The 15,280-nt window shown below is 42.5% G+C and overlaps 1 pseudogene across 1 annotated transcript in view; it reads left to right on the top strand.

Moving 5' to 3' along the window:
- LOC148723231 (uncharacterized) overlaps window positions 1-15,280 on the top strand; it is an 87,930-nt pseudogene that overhangs the window by 9,184 nt on the left and 63,466 nt on the right. Inside the window, exons 8-15 of the transcript XR_015992062.1 lie at window positions 213-437; window positions 785-1,095; window positions 1,426-1,565; window positions 3,622-3,710; window positions 4,611-4,719; window positions 4,753-4,910; window positions 5,239-5,549; window positions 5,883-6,022. The product of XR_015992062.1 is annotated as an uncharacterized LOC148723231 (transcript). The remainder of the gene's footprint in view (window positions 1-212; window positions 438-784; window positions 1,096-1,425; window positions 1,566-3,621; window positions 3,711-4,610; window positions 4,720-4,752; window positions 4,911-5,238; window positions 5,550-5,882; window positions 6,023-15,280) is intronic.

Below are 15,280 nucleotides of genomic sequence, written 5' to 3'. Positions count from 1 at the left end.
ATTATACAACCTAAATGAGAAAAAATATATATCTTTAGCAGATCACAAAAAATACAAAATGAAATTTGGCATCTTCCCTGTTTCGGCTTTGGCTTTTTAAGAATTGCCTTCCAGGTCAGAAGGAGCTGCTGAATAGAAGCCGCTTTCACCCGAAAGACCCGATACGGACGGACACGTCATACATTATTTGCTTTTGTCTCCCTCATAAACAGCGTCGGGGTCTAGTATCGTCAAAAGTAGCCCGTCCTTTGCAACTACTTTCATCACCGCCCCCATCACACCGTCTACCTCATCCACAACTAATTTACATCGCCAAAAATGTTACAAGTGGGCCAATGGCTATTACTGTTCTGGTCAACATACAAAAATGAAAGCTGCCTGCATCGATGGGTACTGCGTCTGCACTGGCCAAGACTATGATTATCATACTTGTTTGCGTAAGATACTTTTTGCCATTTCTGTTTACTATGAAGATTTAAACGTGGATGGCATATGCCAAATCGTGATAACGTCCAAACTACTTGATTTTAAATAATCTTATAAAGAGGGGGGGATTCAGGTCTCAAGTAGCCTAACATCGCTAATTAATGTTATCGTTTTAGAATAAACATATTGATACTAAATGATAACAAAGCAGACTGGAATGTTCAGTACCTTTATTAACTAACGTCAACTGTCGTGCTATTGTTGTGAAAACCCTTTTGTTTCGCCATGTCTTGCCGGGACTTTATTTCGATATCAACATGCGGTTTCGTCCTTTTTTTTCTTATGAATATATCCTCAGCTGATACAAAAGATTGCAAAATATCAGTGGATGCTAACACAGCCCTTGGAAAACCTCGATATAACAACCAACTACAGAAGCCTACCTACAGCTGCACGTCTGGCAGCAGCAGCTCCAGTCAGCATGAAGTGCACGTATTGTCTGTTTACGAGGTTATCAGCAGACGCCCCCCGACCGCTGGTGACGCTACTGTTAACATTTTCAGTGGTGGAAGGTCAGACAGACCTCTTGTACTTGTGCTTGCAAGCTACGAACCTGTTAATTGGATCCTCAAGTTACCAGCTGACATCACAATAAGTAGCGTGATACTGGTAAGTCAAGTACACAGCATAGACTAGTGTACGATGCATAAATTAAAGGATGCTTTCAAAAACTTCAGCTTATCAATCTTGTCAGTTTAATTTTAAATCTTATCCTCGCAGACTTACCCATTGAATCAGCACCTTATTTAAAAATATATGTGAAATGCCTGCAAAACTGTATTATTTCTTGGGTACTCTTTGCCAATATTCATTTCGTCAGGCAAACACAAATTAATGGTACTTTGGGAACACTCCAAGAGCTAAGTTGAAAATAAAAATGCAAACTGTAAACAATGAAGCAAGGGAAACAAATCTAACTCTTTATTTCTGTGTTTGTAGGTTGCCTTCTACGTGAATGAAAGCTCAGTCAGTGGAGACGTGAACCAAGTACAGGCGATTAAACGAAAGAGTTACCCCGGATCGTGGCCAAGAGGATATGGTAGTGATTCAGGGGGTGGAGATACTGTGGGGATTCTCAAGTAAGAAAACATAAAAAGAAAATGCATGGAATGTTTTAAGTATTCCTCCCTCCCCACCCCCTCTTCCCCTAAAAACAAAAACAAAAATAAAATAAAACGCTGATTTTCATACCGGGAGGTCTGGGTTCTAGTTTAGGGGCACGTAGGGACATCCGTACGGCTGCAGGCAGCTGTTTCAGGGCAAACGATAAAACTTGATTTACTCCCCTTTCGCAATGAGAGTTCGAAAATTATAAGTATAATATGCAGAGCTGCAAAACCACTTGATCTAATAGGGATACGGTACTCACTTTGCGCACTTCTTTGTTTTTACATGATCGCCGTAAAAAAAAGCATTTAGTAATACACGATATGATAACAGCATAGCTGATGTGGCCGTGTCTAAGTCAAGTCCTGGAAGTAAAAGGAAGTTACAGTTGCAATTAAAATTACAAATACAAGGTTAAAACAAGACTATAGAACACTCTAAATTAAACATTGATAATTAAAAGGTGTAAAATTCAGGGTGAAATTTCTTAATCAATCCTTCAAAACTGGCCAACGAGATGGTAACTCCCCTTTTATTTGCAAGCCTGTTCCACAGAACAGTCACGCTCTTTTGTTAGACTGAACTTCATTGAAAAGCCTGTTCCACAGTGACGCTTTTTTGTTGAACTGAACTTCATTGGCAAGCCTATTCCACAGTACGGTCACGCTCTTTTATTGAACTGAACTCTAAATATAATCTGAGTTAGATTTTAGTTTGTAAAAACAGAGTTCCTTTCTTAAATATTACTTAGTCTCGCGTTTTACCAATAGGTCTTACGAAGGTCAGCCATGCACTCATAATGGCATTTGTAAGTAAAAATAAGTAGTCGCTGAAAGTAAAATGAGTCACGGTCGTGAAGGCTTCCATTTCGCGGCATTCAAAACGGCTTCAGTTGGTCTACACCAATTTAGTCGGAAAATGATTCTAGCAGATCTTAATTTCAATGGTTTGAGTTCATCAAACAACGTTTTGTTGCAAGAATCCCAGAGTATTAGTCCATAAGTTATCGACGGCAATATTACTTTGTAGCAGAAGTCCTACCGAGCGTTGGTCGACTTTGAAACATGTTTGGACCGTTTTGAGATCACAACAGCTGGTGGGGGCAACTTGATTGAAAAAAGTGAAGCCAAAGTTTAAACCCTGTAGAGGGCCAATAAAGATGCGGCGTTATATTAGCATAAACTCAGTCTTGCCCGAGTGTGGTGTTAAATAGAGGCTATTACACTGCCGCACGGGGATACGTATCCGCCCAAGCCGCCATGTAACGCTCTGTTTATTTTATAGATACTGATGAAATTTCCACGTAAAAAGACAACTTTTTATCATTCATTTTCGAAACAGCAAAATAGTGCAATAAAAGTGGTCACCTGTCGCAAAATGCTGTAAATGATTCATTTTCGAAACAGCAAAATAGTGCAATAAAAGTGGTCACCTGTCGCTAATGATGTAAATAACCATGGCGAAACCAATATCCCCACACGTGAAATATAAAAATAGTATCTTCATTGCGCGCAATGAAGATATGATTTTTCAGTAAAAGGAAAAACCCAGGTATTTCATCAGTTTCTATGTAATAAAAATTGTTTCGGCACCAATCAGGGAGTTTACTCAAAATAAACTTAAGAGAGTCAGCCACAATGTCAAACTTGGGGCCGGTTGCTTAAATCATGATGTTATCGGCATACCTACGAAGTTCACCTTCGCAACCGTGTTTGTTAAGCTGTCCTTACGAGCAGCTAAAGTAAAAATCCCAGACCTACCAGTATGAAAGTCCCCAATACAGTAACATGAGTTTGTTCTTATCAATAGTATGTCTTCTATTTTAAGGGGGAAGTTGTTTTGAAAGCCGCTAACTTTTCTACTGCTACCGAACCAACTACTGTCGGACAACTGCCCCAAGGACTGAAGTTCATCACGCCTTAATGAAGGGAAAGATTGCCAAACATCGTGTATATAGATATACTGACCTATTGACAGTTTATCTGATTGATTTTATTGATTAGCCCATGTGTGAATTTCTTTTAACAGGAAGTTATACGAAAGGTTCGGTGTGGTGACGTCGTTTACGGGTACTTCCGCAGCAGATCAATGGTCTTTGAATGTATTTTCTTCAAACGGTACCTAATTCATTACTTAACTCATTAGTACCGATCATCAGTATTCTGGCAGGCTTGGCGCAGAGGACATCGCTGATTATTTTATTGGCTTAAAGCCAATAAAATAATTGAAGGTTTCGAATTTCCGTTTCCACAAAATGACTGACACTCATGATAATATAAAAGTAAGATAAATTCTTCAGCGAATTTCCCTTGAAAGCTCCAAATATGGCTAACGATTAATAAATTCAAAGCGGAGTGACAGGAAAACAGCTCATGATAGCAGCTGACCGTCCATATGTGACAACCGATGGATACAAGTGAAACGTACAGGCCAAACCACAACAGTGACCGGGGTAGCGCCTCATCGTCCTTTTATAGTGCAAGCCCCTTTCAAAACAATGGCATCGAAAAGGTGTACCATACAATACTAAGTGCTTAAAGTTACCACCGAATAGCTGATAGTCAGGCCAAGACTGAAAAAGATCGTTAATGATACTGCATGACTTCACCTTTCAATCTAAAATACCTGGTGTTGCGTGTGGTTTTGATATAAATCTGTTACCTTTCACTCACGGATAATAAGGCACAGCTAAACAGGCGGAGGTTATTAAAAATACGTTAAAGTATTATTCTAGGAGGATCTAGATTAAAATATATATGGCCTCGGAAACCTGTATATTGTGCAAATTAATGAGGTCCTTCTTCTCCTACATTAGCAGACAGTGATGGGTCGTTAGAGAAAAATATATATTTAGCGAAACAAAAAAGAACATTTTGCATCTTCCACTTCTGCCTCGGCTCTTTAGGTAGTACCTCAACGGTTAGAAGGAGCTGTTGAATACCAGTAGCTTATTCTCAAAAGACCCGATACAGAGGGTCACGACATAAATTATTTGCGTTTGTCTCCCTCTTAAACAGGGTCAGGGTCAAGCATCATCAACAGCACGTCCCCTGCCACCACCGTCATTAGTAGTACCACACCTACCACCACCACCACCACCACCACCACCACCACCACCACCACCACCTCCACCATCACCTCCACCACCACCACTACCACACCGTCCACCTCATCCGCGACCAATGCGCATCGCCAGAAATGTTACAAGTGGGCCAATGGCTATTATTGTTCTGGCCAATATAGCAACATGAAAGCTGCCTGCATCGATGGGTATTGCGTCTGCACCAGCCAAGACTATGATTATTATACTTGTTTGCGTAAGATTTTTATGCTGTTTCTGATTACTGTAAAAATTTCGATGTGGATGGCACATGCCAAATTATGTTACGATAAAAAAATTTCAGGTTTCAAGAAAAAAATGAAATGAATTGGTGGAATTCATTTCCTCTGTAGCAAAATCGCTCATTAGTGTCATGATCTTAAAACGAACATATTCATACCCGATGCCAAAAAAGCAGACAGAACTTCAGCGCTGACTTAAGCTGACGTAAACTGTTCGCTAATATCTTAAAATCTTTTGTTGGGACCTTATTTAGATATCAACATGCTGTTTCGTTCTTTTTGTTTTGATTGATATGTCCTCAGCTGATACAAAAGGATGCAAAATATCACTGGATGCAGCTACATCCCTCAGCAAACCCCAATATGATAACCAGCCGCAGCAATCTTTCTACAGCTGCACACCTGACAACAGCGGCTCTAGTCAGTATGAAGTACACGTATTGTCTGTTTACGAGGTCATCAACAGACGACCCCCGACCGCTGGTGACGCTACTGTTAACATTTTCAGTGGTGGAAAGTCAGACAGACCTCTTGTACTTGTACTTGCAAGCTACGAACCTGTTAATTGGATCCTCAAGTTACCATCTGAGGTCACAATAAGTAGGGTGATGCTGGTAAGAACGCAACACAGACTCACAGACCATTAAACGATAAAGAAATCGTTTTGAAAAAAGGGTCCCTTTCAAAATCTTCGACATTCAATCCTGTCGCCTCCAAAATGAAACCTTAATCTCCTCGACTTAAAAAATCAACTCCTCAGGAATGTCTGTGAAGTGTCTGCAAAACTATTCGTTCGATATTCTTTGCTGGTATTCGTTTTGTTGAGCCTGAATTTGACATGAATGTTATTTTGGGGACGTTCCAAGAGTTAATTTGAACATGGAAATGCAAACTGGTAGAAAGGACACAAAGAAAACACTAATAAAACAATCTTTATTTCTTTGGAGGTTTCTTACTATGTGGACAAAAGTTCAGTAAGCGGAGACATGAACCAAGTACAGGCGATTGAACGAAAGAGTTACCGCGACTCATGGCCGACTGGATATGGCAGTGATTCAGGCGGTGGAGATACAGCAGAGCTTCTCAAGTAAGAAAGCAGATTCAAAGGGAATGGAATGTTTGACTTAGCTTCCCCTCTCAAAGAAAAAAAAAACACACTGATAGAAAGAGGATCGAAAATAGTTAAAATGACAGTTGAGTAGGTGAAAAATGACGCCAAAAAGTACACACTGAAATCAAAAGATTATACAATGATTATAAGCCCTTGCCAAAATTAATTTGCGGGCCGAGTTTGTTCATATATTTAACCGTTTTCAATAACGTTGCAAATTTGAAAATATGTATCTTCCCTTTTTTTCCCGTAAAAAAGTGTCTTTTTTAACAGTGTTATTGAGTATGACTCATAAAACTAGTAGACCCAATAGGGTTGGTACAAAAGGGACGCAAGGACCCACGCGAGACACCGCCCTTTAAAAGCACTGTGTGACTAAAGTACCTTGCCTAGGAACACAATGCATGGACTAGTACTCGGCCAGGTCTCGAACCCAGACCTCTCGACGCCGAGTCCAGTGCACTGACTATTAAATCAATGCGCTTCTCAAGCCTCTTTTTGCTGAGAAAAGAAAAAATTTATATATATATATACATATTTTATACAGATCTGTTGTGCGATATAATACATATAAAATATAAATATATATATATATATATATAGTAGCAAATGGACTACCCAAGTGACGCACATATGGATTAAAGGACGTTTGACGTTCTATCTTGTCTCTATGGAGTTTAACTGATGAGTGGATCAACTTTTGTTGGTCTACGAAACAGGCTGTGTTAAAATCCATATGTGCGTCACTTGAGTAGTCCATTTGCTACTGTAATCGCTCCTTCATTGTCGAGCACTGTCATGGATCCTACGTTGCCTATTTCGCTTATGTATATATATATATCTATATATATATATATATATATATATATATGTAACTAACTGCAGACAGTACTGTTTCGGCCTTCTGGGCCTCATCAGTGCAGTGCTGATGCTAGGATGGGGGAGAACCGAGGCGGTCACCCCAAACGACCCAACCTTTGTGGTATCGTCTAAGCCATGCCAGAGTGCTCAAACTAGAATAAACTAGCGAGCATGCGCATATATATATATATATATATATGTATATATATATATATTATATACAGATCTGTAGTGCGAAGTTTTATTTTTATCTTCCTATATAATTGTTTACAAAGCTCTATGATTGTAGAGCACTCTCCGATTCAAGGATAAGGTTTTTTACTTTTATATATATATATATCTAGTTGTCCATCCTCACAATTGTTAAACTTTCTATATATATATATAAACGTAATATTATATATATATATAAACGTAATTAACTTGTTTCATAAACGTAATATATATATATATACATATGGAAAGTTTATAAATTGCGAGGACAGACAACTTGTGGCGTAAAAAATATAGAAATTTTTTTAATTAAAAACGTTTCGGTCAGAGACCTTCTTCAGTTATTTACAACTTTTGAAATAAAAAAACAGCATTAAATAGGATCGAAGTGCTAATCATTACGTAATTACAGATAACGACTAATGAACTGGTGCTAATAAAAAGATACAAAAAACCTAATTACAAAGAAAGCAATATACATATAAAGATATATATATATATATATATATAGGAAGTCTGCAAGTCGATTTTCGCGTGGAACAGTGCTCAATACGCAGAATAAATATTATGAGAGGAAAAAAGGACGTAACTACATTTCCCGACAAGCCTGTTTCGTGAATCGCTTCACTCTTCAGGGGTTTAATGAAGAGTGAAGCGATTCACGAAACAGGCTTGTCGGGAAATGTAGTTACGTCCTTTTTTCCTCTCATAATATTTATATATATATATATATATATATATATATATATATAACCAATTATTACGCTGGAATGCTCTGTAACAACTATCAAAGTGCCCAATAGTTGGACTAGAGCAGTAGGTGATAGTATCAGCAACGAATTGGGTTATTTGGTCCAAGACATTTAATTGCTACTCAGAGTTTCATGCTCCATCAGGAGCAATCATCAGGCAACTGCCTGAAAAACGGTTACATTCAAAGTTATTTTAAAAAAATGGTTACATTCAAAGTTTTGAAAAAACGTGTGGCGCGCCCTACGTGCGGCGCGTGCTAATAATGTGATGACATTTTTAGCAGAAATTTACTAGAGTGTCTACAAGACGATGCTAATTCATTTCGGTTGTTTAAGGTTGATATTTCAGGCTTACACAAAATAAAATACTATTCCCACAAACACAAATTACAATTCTTGGTGACGTTTGAGTAAGATCTTGCCCGTTTACTTAGCGCCATTTAATGTTGTACTCAATGTTTCGGTCTTTCAGGTTCCAAATATGCTTACGACGCTCAGTTGCGCTTCTATAACGTTCATTACGGAATGAGCAAATGTGGTTTCGATATCTTAATTTAAATGGAGTATCACAAAGTCCGATATACGTTTCCCTTGTTGTTTGCGTGATTACTTCTGCTTGGTATATTATGTTCTCCACGCTGCAGTTACCATTCATGGGGCACGTGTCCGGTTTACGGCAGTTACAGTTTTTGTTATTTCCTTCAGCGACTGTGGATTTTCTTATTTCGGCTTTATTGTGGCTGGAGATAATTGATTTAACGTTATTCATGCAGCTGTAGCTTAATTCGACAGTGTTCCGATTGAAAATTTTATGTAGTGGATTAGATTTGGGGAAGTGTTGGTCAATCAGAGAAAGAAATTATTTTCCAACATTTGTTTTAACGTTTCTGTTATACGGCGGGTTATACCATAGAATGTTCCTTGTAAATTCTGTCTGACGAGCGCTTCGGCGCGAAACTCAGAGTAACAGAGAATCGATGCGTCCTCTTTGAATCTTCAACTAATGTATATATATATATATATATATAAAGTGTGACTTGATTTTCGTAGAACAGTGCTCAATACATAGAAGTAGAGCGAAGTATATATTGTGGGAGGAAAAAGACAGGTAAACTACAAGTTCATCCCTACAAGCCTGTTTCGTGGTCGCCCACTCATCAGGGGGCGACCACGCAATCCCCTGATGAGTGGGCGACCACGAAACAGGCTTGTAGGGATGAACTTGTAGTTTACTTGTCTTTTTCCTCCCACAATATATATATATATATATATATATATATATATATATACATTAGATGAAGAATATATATATATATATATAGTTGAAGAATATGTATATATATATATATATATATATATATATATATATACATATATGTATATATATATATATATACATATATATACATTTTCTTATTTCGGCTTTATTGTGGCTGGAGATAATTGATTTAACGTTATTCATGCAGCTGTAGCTTAATTCAACAGTGTTCCGATTGAAAATTTTATGTAGTGGATTAGATTTGGGGAAGTGTTGGTCAATCAGAGAAAGAAATTATTTTCCAACATTTGTTTTAACGTTTCTGTTATACGGCGGGTTATACCATAGAATGTTCCTTGTAAATTCTGTCTGACGAGCGCTTCGGCGCGAAACTCAGAGTAACAGAGAATCGATGCGTCCTCTTTGAATCTTCAACTAATGTATATATATATATATATATATAAAGTGTGACTTGATTTTCGTAGAACAGTGCTCAATACATAGAAGTAGAGCGAAGTATATATTGTGGGAGGAAAAAGACAGGTAAACTACAAGTTCATCCCTACAAGCCTGTTTCGTGGTCGCCCACTCATCAGGGGGCGACCACGCAATCCCCTGATGAGTGGGCGACCACGAAACAGGCTTGTAGGGATGAACTTGTAGTTTACTTGTCTTTTTCCTCCCACAATATATATATATATATATATATATATATATATATACATTAGATGAAGAATATATATATATATATAGTTGAAGAATATGTATATATATATATATATATATATATATATACATATATGTATATATATATATATATACATATATATACATTTTCTTATTTCGGCTTTATTGTGGCTGGAGATAATTGATTTAACGTTATTCATGCAGCTGTAGCTTAATTCAACAGTGTTCCGATTGAAAATTTTATGTAGTGGATTAGATTTGGGGAAGTGTTGGTCAATCAGAGAAAGAAATTATTTTCCAACATTTGTTTTAACGTTTCTGTTATACGGCGGGTTATACCATAGAATGTTCCTTGTAAATTCTGTCTGACGAGCGCTTCGGCATGGCATGGCTTAGACGATACCACAAAGGTTGGATCGTTTGGGGTGACCATATTGGTTCTCCTCCATCCTAGCATTAGCACTGCACTGATGAGGCCCAGGATTTACTCCTTCACCTCCACAGTATTCACTCTGCTTTGGGATTCTGCGCAGGATCACTTTTGGGGCACGGACTCTTGTGAGTATTTGTCTTTTGGTCGATTTTAGTCCTCTTTCGCCTTTTTATCTTTCGGCGTTTTTCGGACTTCTTCGGCAACCCTGCCGATTTCCGGCTTCGTGCCGATTTCGGAGGGTTTTTTCGGTCCTTTCTTCGGCCTTTTTCGACCGTGGTTTCCGGGTGTTCGGCGTTTTCCGATTTTTCCGGTGTGTTTTCGGCGAAACAAAATTTTTCGGTCGCCCATCCAGTTTTGGGCTGTGTTGCGTGGGGCCGAACTCACGTTTCTTGTTGAGTCTTGGACACTACAAAATCTTAATTATGGTTGGTTTCCAAAGAACCATTGACATACGTTGTAATTTGTTCCCTAATGGGACAAGTTCCACACAAATAATTAGTTATATAGATGCCCACTTCCAAGAGAAAACTGGGCATGTTGCTAAAGTTGTGTCTATCCAGCAGTGCCCCGGTTTTATTGCCAGGGTGACTTTTGATGATGAAAAGGGTGCGTTAGCTATGTTCCACTATCAGGAATGTGGGTCGGTGGTTCTTAATGGGGTCGAATGTGAGGTCATTTCTCCCCCCCCACCACCCCCTCAAGTTAGTATGGTCGTCGTCCACTGGTTTCCTTATGAGGGCCCAGTGGAATCAGTTAAGAACGCGCTTTCAAGCTATGGTGAGATCAAGTCTGTCCGCCATCAAATGTGGCCTGGCAAGCCGTCAGTCTCTACTGGCTGCCGTCTTGTCAAAATGGTTGTCAAAAAGGAAATCCCTCGTTTCATTTCCATCGGGGGTATTCGCTGCAAGGTGTGGTACCGTGACCAGCCTTTGCGATGCGATATTTGTAGACAAGTTGGACACGCGGCAAAACAGTGCCCTGATAAGGGTAAGTGCCGCCGCTGCCACAAGGCGGGGCATTTTGCTAGGGAGTGTACATCTGCATGGATCCTTCCCCAGGCCCCCCCGGTGGCCCCTGGGGCCCCGGTTGGTAGCGCTGGTGGGGAGGAAGAGGCTGGCGATGATGGGGGTGACATTGATGAGGGCGATGCTGCTGAGGCGGCTGGTGATATCGAGTGCGAAGACGCTGTCGATGGTGATAGTGAAGCCGAACCCTTGGTGGGTGAAGCGGCCTCCCAGGTGTCAGGCATGGAATTGGGCACCCCTGTTTTGGACTCCAGCGGCCAACTGGTACAGGCACAGATTCCTGTCGTCCCCCCGGCCAGTGGTGACCCTGTGGCCGATGGGATAGCGGCTAGTACCCAGGCCTCGGTGTCGGGTGCTCCTCTCTTTGAGGATGAGGCTTATGCTACCCAGGCAGTCCAAATGCTGTCTGTTGCAGCTAATAGTTTTGTTAGACAACTTGCTGATAGTGCCCCACAAGAGGTTGAGTTCGCTGAGTATCTAACCAATGCCAGCGCTAATACTGATCTTTCTCCTCGGACTGGGTCAGAGAGTAATGTCAGTAATTGTAAAGGAAATAGTGAGGCTCCGAATGATGAGCAAACTAGAGGGGCAGACGCCTCGGGTAAGACCCCTTCTGGGTCAACTGAAAATAATGATAGTGAACTAGTGTCTAGTAATGAAGTAAATGGTGGTACTGACAGTGCCCCTAATTCAATTAGTGTAGTTAACGTTAATCACGGTAGCGCTACTGATAATTTATCTAGTAAAGGGGAAACTGCAAGTGTGGTCCCTGCTAAAGTAAATAGTAAAGAGGATAAGAATGCCAAAAAAGGCTCTACTAGTGGTAAAGGTACCAGTAAGAATAATGTTAGCTCTTTGGCCCTGGCCGACGAGCCTTCCGAAATGGATACAGCTCCGGCCATGGCTACTCGTAAGAGGCCTGCATCGGACGCTGGTTCTGAGTCAACCCCCCAAGACCCGGATCCAGAACCTCCGGCTACGTCGGCTTTGTCCCGGCGTAAGAAGCTTGCAAAACCATCTGCAGCAGCATTGGGTAAGGCTGGCAAGAGGTCCTCGGGCGGTAAGAAGAAGACCTAAGCATGATGGCTTCCCTTTTGTGCGCAGTGATGGCTCTTTCCATCCTTACCTTAAACTGTAATGGTCTGCGGGACCAGTCTAAAAGGTTTGGCTTTCTGCAGTGGTTGCGTTCCCTCCCCGTGAAGGTTGATGTTGTCTGCCTGCAAGAAACTCATTGTGTCACTCTGGCTGAGTGTTCTTTGTGGTTTTCATCGTCCGGCTTTTCGTCTGTGTTGGCTCCTGGTTCTGTTCACTCGTGTGGTTGTGTTATTCTCTATCGTTCTTCTTTATCTCTTCTAAACTCCTGGTCTGCCGATGGTCGTTATCTGCAATGTGAATTCTCTCTCTTTGGCAAAGTCTTCCGTGTGGTCTGTGTCTATGCCCCTAACTGCAACCCTGCGCGGAATAAATTCCTTGATGACCTCCATTCAAAAGTCGATCCATCTGTCCCTACTGTGCTTACTGGGGATTTCAACGCCGTCTTTGACCGAGCCCTTGACCGGCGTGGTTCTGAACCTGCAAGTTCATACAGAGACAGTTCCTCTTCGCTGGCCCAGCTTTTCGAGGCATGTTGTGTTATGGATGTGTGGCGTTACCTCCATCCCTCCTCCTCGGGTTTCACCTGGACCAGGTGGGATGGCAGTTTGGCGTCGCGCATTGATCTGTTTGGGGTGCCCTTTGCCTGGCTCCCATCGGTGTCCTCTTGCGCTATGTACTGCTGCCCCTTTTCGGACCACAGTGCAGTAGTGCTGTCTGTCTCTGTTCCCGACGTCGTCCCACCTGGGCCAGGCTACTGGAAACTGAACATATCCATGTTAGATGACCCGGAATATTGCCAGCTCGTTAGGGAAGAGTGGATTTCGTGGCGTCGTACCCTTCCTGGCTTCCCCTCTCTCGCCAAATGGTGGGACCGCGGGAAAGGACGGATAAAAGGCCTGACCATCAGGTACTGTCGCAAAAAGTCATCTCAAACAACTGCATCGAGGGCTGCCCTCGTTCGCTTGATCGATCATCTTCGGGCCAAGCTGGATGCTGGCATGACCTCCTGCGCGGGCCCTTACCGATCTGCGCTGGCGGATCTGGCAGCTATGGACACCTACGTTGCCAAGGGTGCTCAAGTGCGATCAAGAGTTAAGTGGGTTGAGGAGGGTGAGTCCTCCTCGGCCTATTTCTTCCGCCTGGAAAAGAAGCGGTCTGCCGACCGCCGCATCTCTGCGCTGAGAGAGCCCGGTGGCTCTATTGTTTCTTCTTCTGTTGCTTTGTGTGCCACTCTCGGCTCTTTCTATTCCGACTTATATACGGCTTCTCCTACTGACACTTTGATCCAATCTTCTCTTTTGGGTAATCTGTCTTCTGTCCTTCCGCGAGATCGGGCTGATAGTTGTGAGGGCCTCCTCACCCCCCTCGAGGTCTATGAGGCTCTCAAGGGCATGAAGCGGAACAAGGCTCCTGGACTGGATGGCCTTCCAGCGGAGTTCTATCTTCGTTTCTGGGACGTAGTCGGGGCTGATCTCGTAGCTGTTCTTAACGACTGTTTTTCCTCCGGTTCTTTGTCTCTCTCTCAGCGTAGAGGTGTGATCTCGTTGTCTTTTAAAAAGGGGGATCGTCTTGATCCAAAGAATTGGCGTCCCATTTCGCTGTTGAATGTCGACTATAAACTGGCATCACGAACCATTGCTGGCCGGCTCCTCCGTGTCATTCACCTGGTCGTGCACCGGGACCAGACGTGTGGAGTGCCGGGTCGGTTCATAGGGGAGAATGTCACCTTTCTCCGTGATGTTGTGAGTTATGCGGAGTCTACGGGCACCGCGGTTGCAATCTTATCCCTCGACCAAGAAAAGGCCTTCGACCGGGTGGATTGGGGCTTTCTGCGATCTACCCTTGTCACCATGGGTTTCGGCCCCCAATTTATTGCTTGGGTAGACTTGTTCTACAGGCAGGTCCAAAGTGCCATTAATGTAAATGGTCATCTGACACCGTTTTTCGGTCTCTCGCGAGGTGTCCGGCAGGGGTGTCCCCTGTCTCCTCTGTTGTACGTTTTGGTTTCGGAGGTCCTTGCCTGTAGTATTCGCTCCAACCCCCGTATCGTTGGCCTTTCCCTCCCGGGGTGTCCCCCACTATCCCCCATATCTCAGTATGCTGACGACACGTCGTTAATTTTAACATCCGACGATGGGATCAAAGCTGCTCTGGAAGTTTATCATCAGTATGAGCGGGCGTCCGGGTCAAAGATCAATTTCGGAAAGTCCAAGGGCCTTTGGTTGGGCGGCTGGCGGGGCCGTACGGACTCCCCCGTCCCTTTCGATTGGACACCTTCGAAACTCAAGGTCCTTGGAGTGTTTATCGGTCCTGGTAACCTGGAAGAGGATAATTGGCGCCCGCGCATTTCTGCGGTGGACCATGTTCTCAAATCCTGGCGTTCACGTGTTCTGACCTTTCGCGGCAAGGCTCTCGTTATTAATGCTCTCGCCCTCTCCCGGGTCTGGTATGTGGCGTCACTCATCCACATGCCGGCTTGGGTGGAGACGGAGCTTACTCGACTTGTGTTTTCATTCTTTTGGTCTGGTAAGCGGGAGCTCGTCGCCCGCGCTGCAGTAGTGCAGCCAGCTCTTTTTGGTGGTTTTTCAGTGGTCAGTGTTCGCTTCAAGGTGTGGGCTCTTCTGGGTCAATGGGTGAGGAGGTTTGCCTCCTCTCCCTCCAGTTGGGTCTCACTGATGTCGTTTTGGTTTCAGTCTGTCCTTGGTGTCTCTCCTCTCGTTGCGTTTTCTCGCCCTTTTTCTGTTGACTCTAGAGCCTTGCCACCATTCTACCAGTCTCTGATCCTAGCGTGGCGGAAACTTGATGGGTCTTTTGCCACGTCCAGGGATTGCCTTGTTTATGCTTCTTCGTCTCCTTTGGTCTGTTCCCCTGTTGTCAGCATGTCTTCTAAGTCATGCTATTTGTATCTCC

Source organism: Stylophora pistillata, chromosome 9 (genome assembly GCF_964205215.1).
Source record: "Stylophora pistillata chromosome 9, jaStyPist1.2, whole genome shotgun sequence".
Lineage (NCBI taxonomy): Eukaryota > Metazoa > Cnidaria > Anthozoa > Scleractinia > Pocilloporidae > Stylophora > Stylophora pistillata.
The sequence above is the reverse complement of the archived record's forward strand: the minus strand, read 5'-3'. Positions and strand labels throughout refer to the sequence as shown.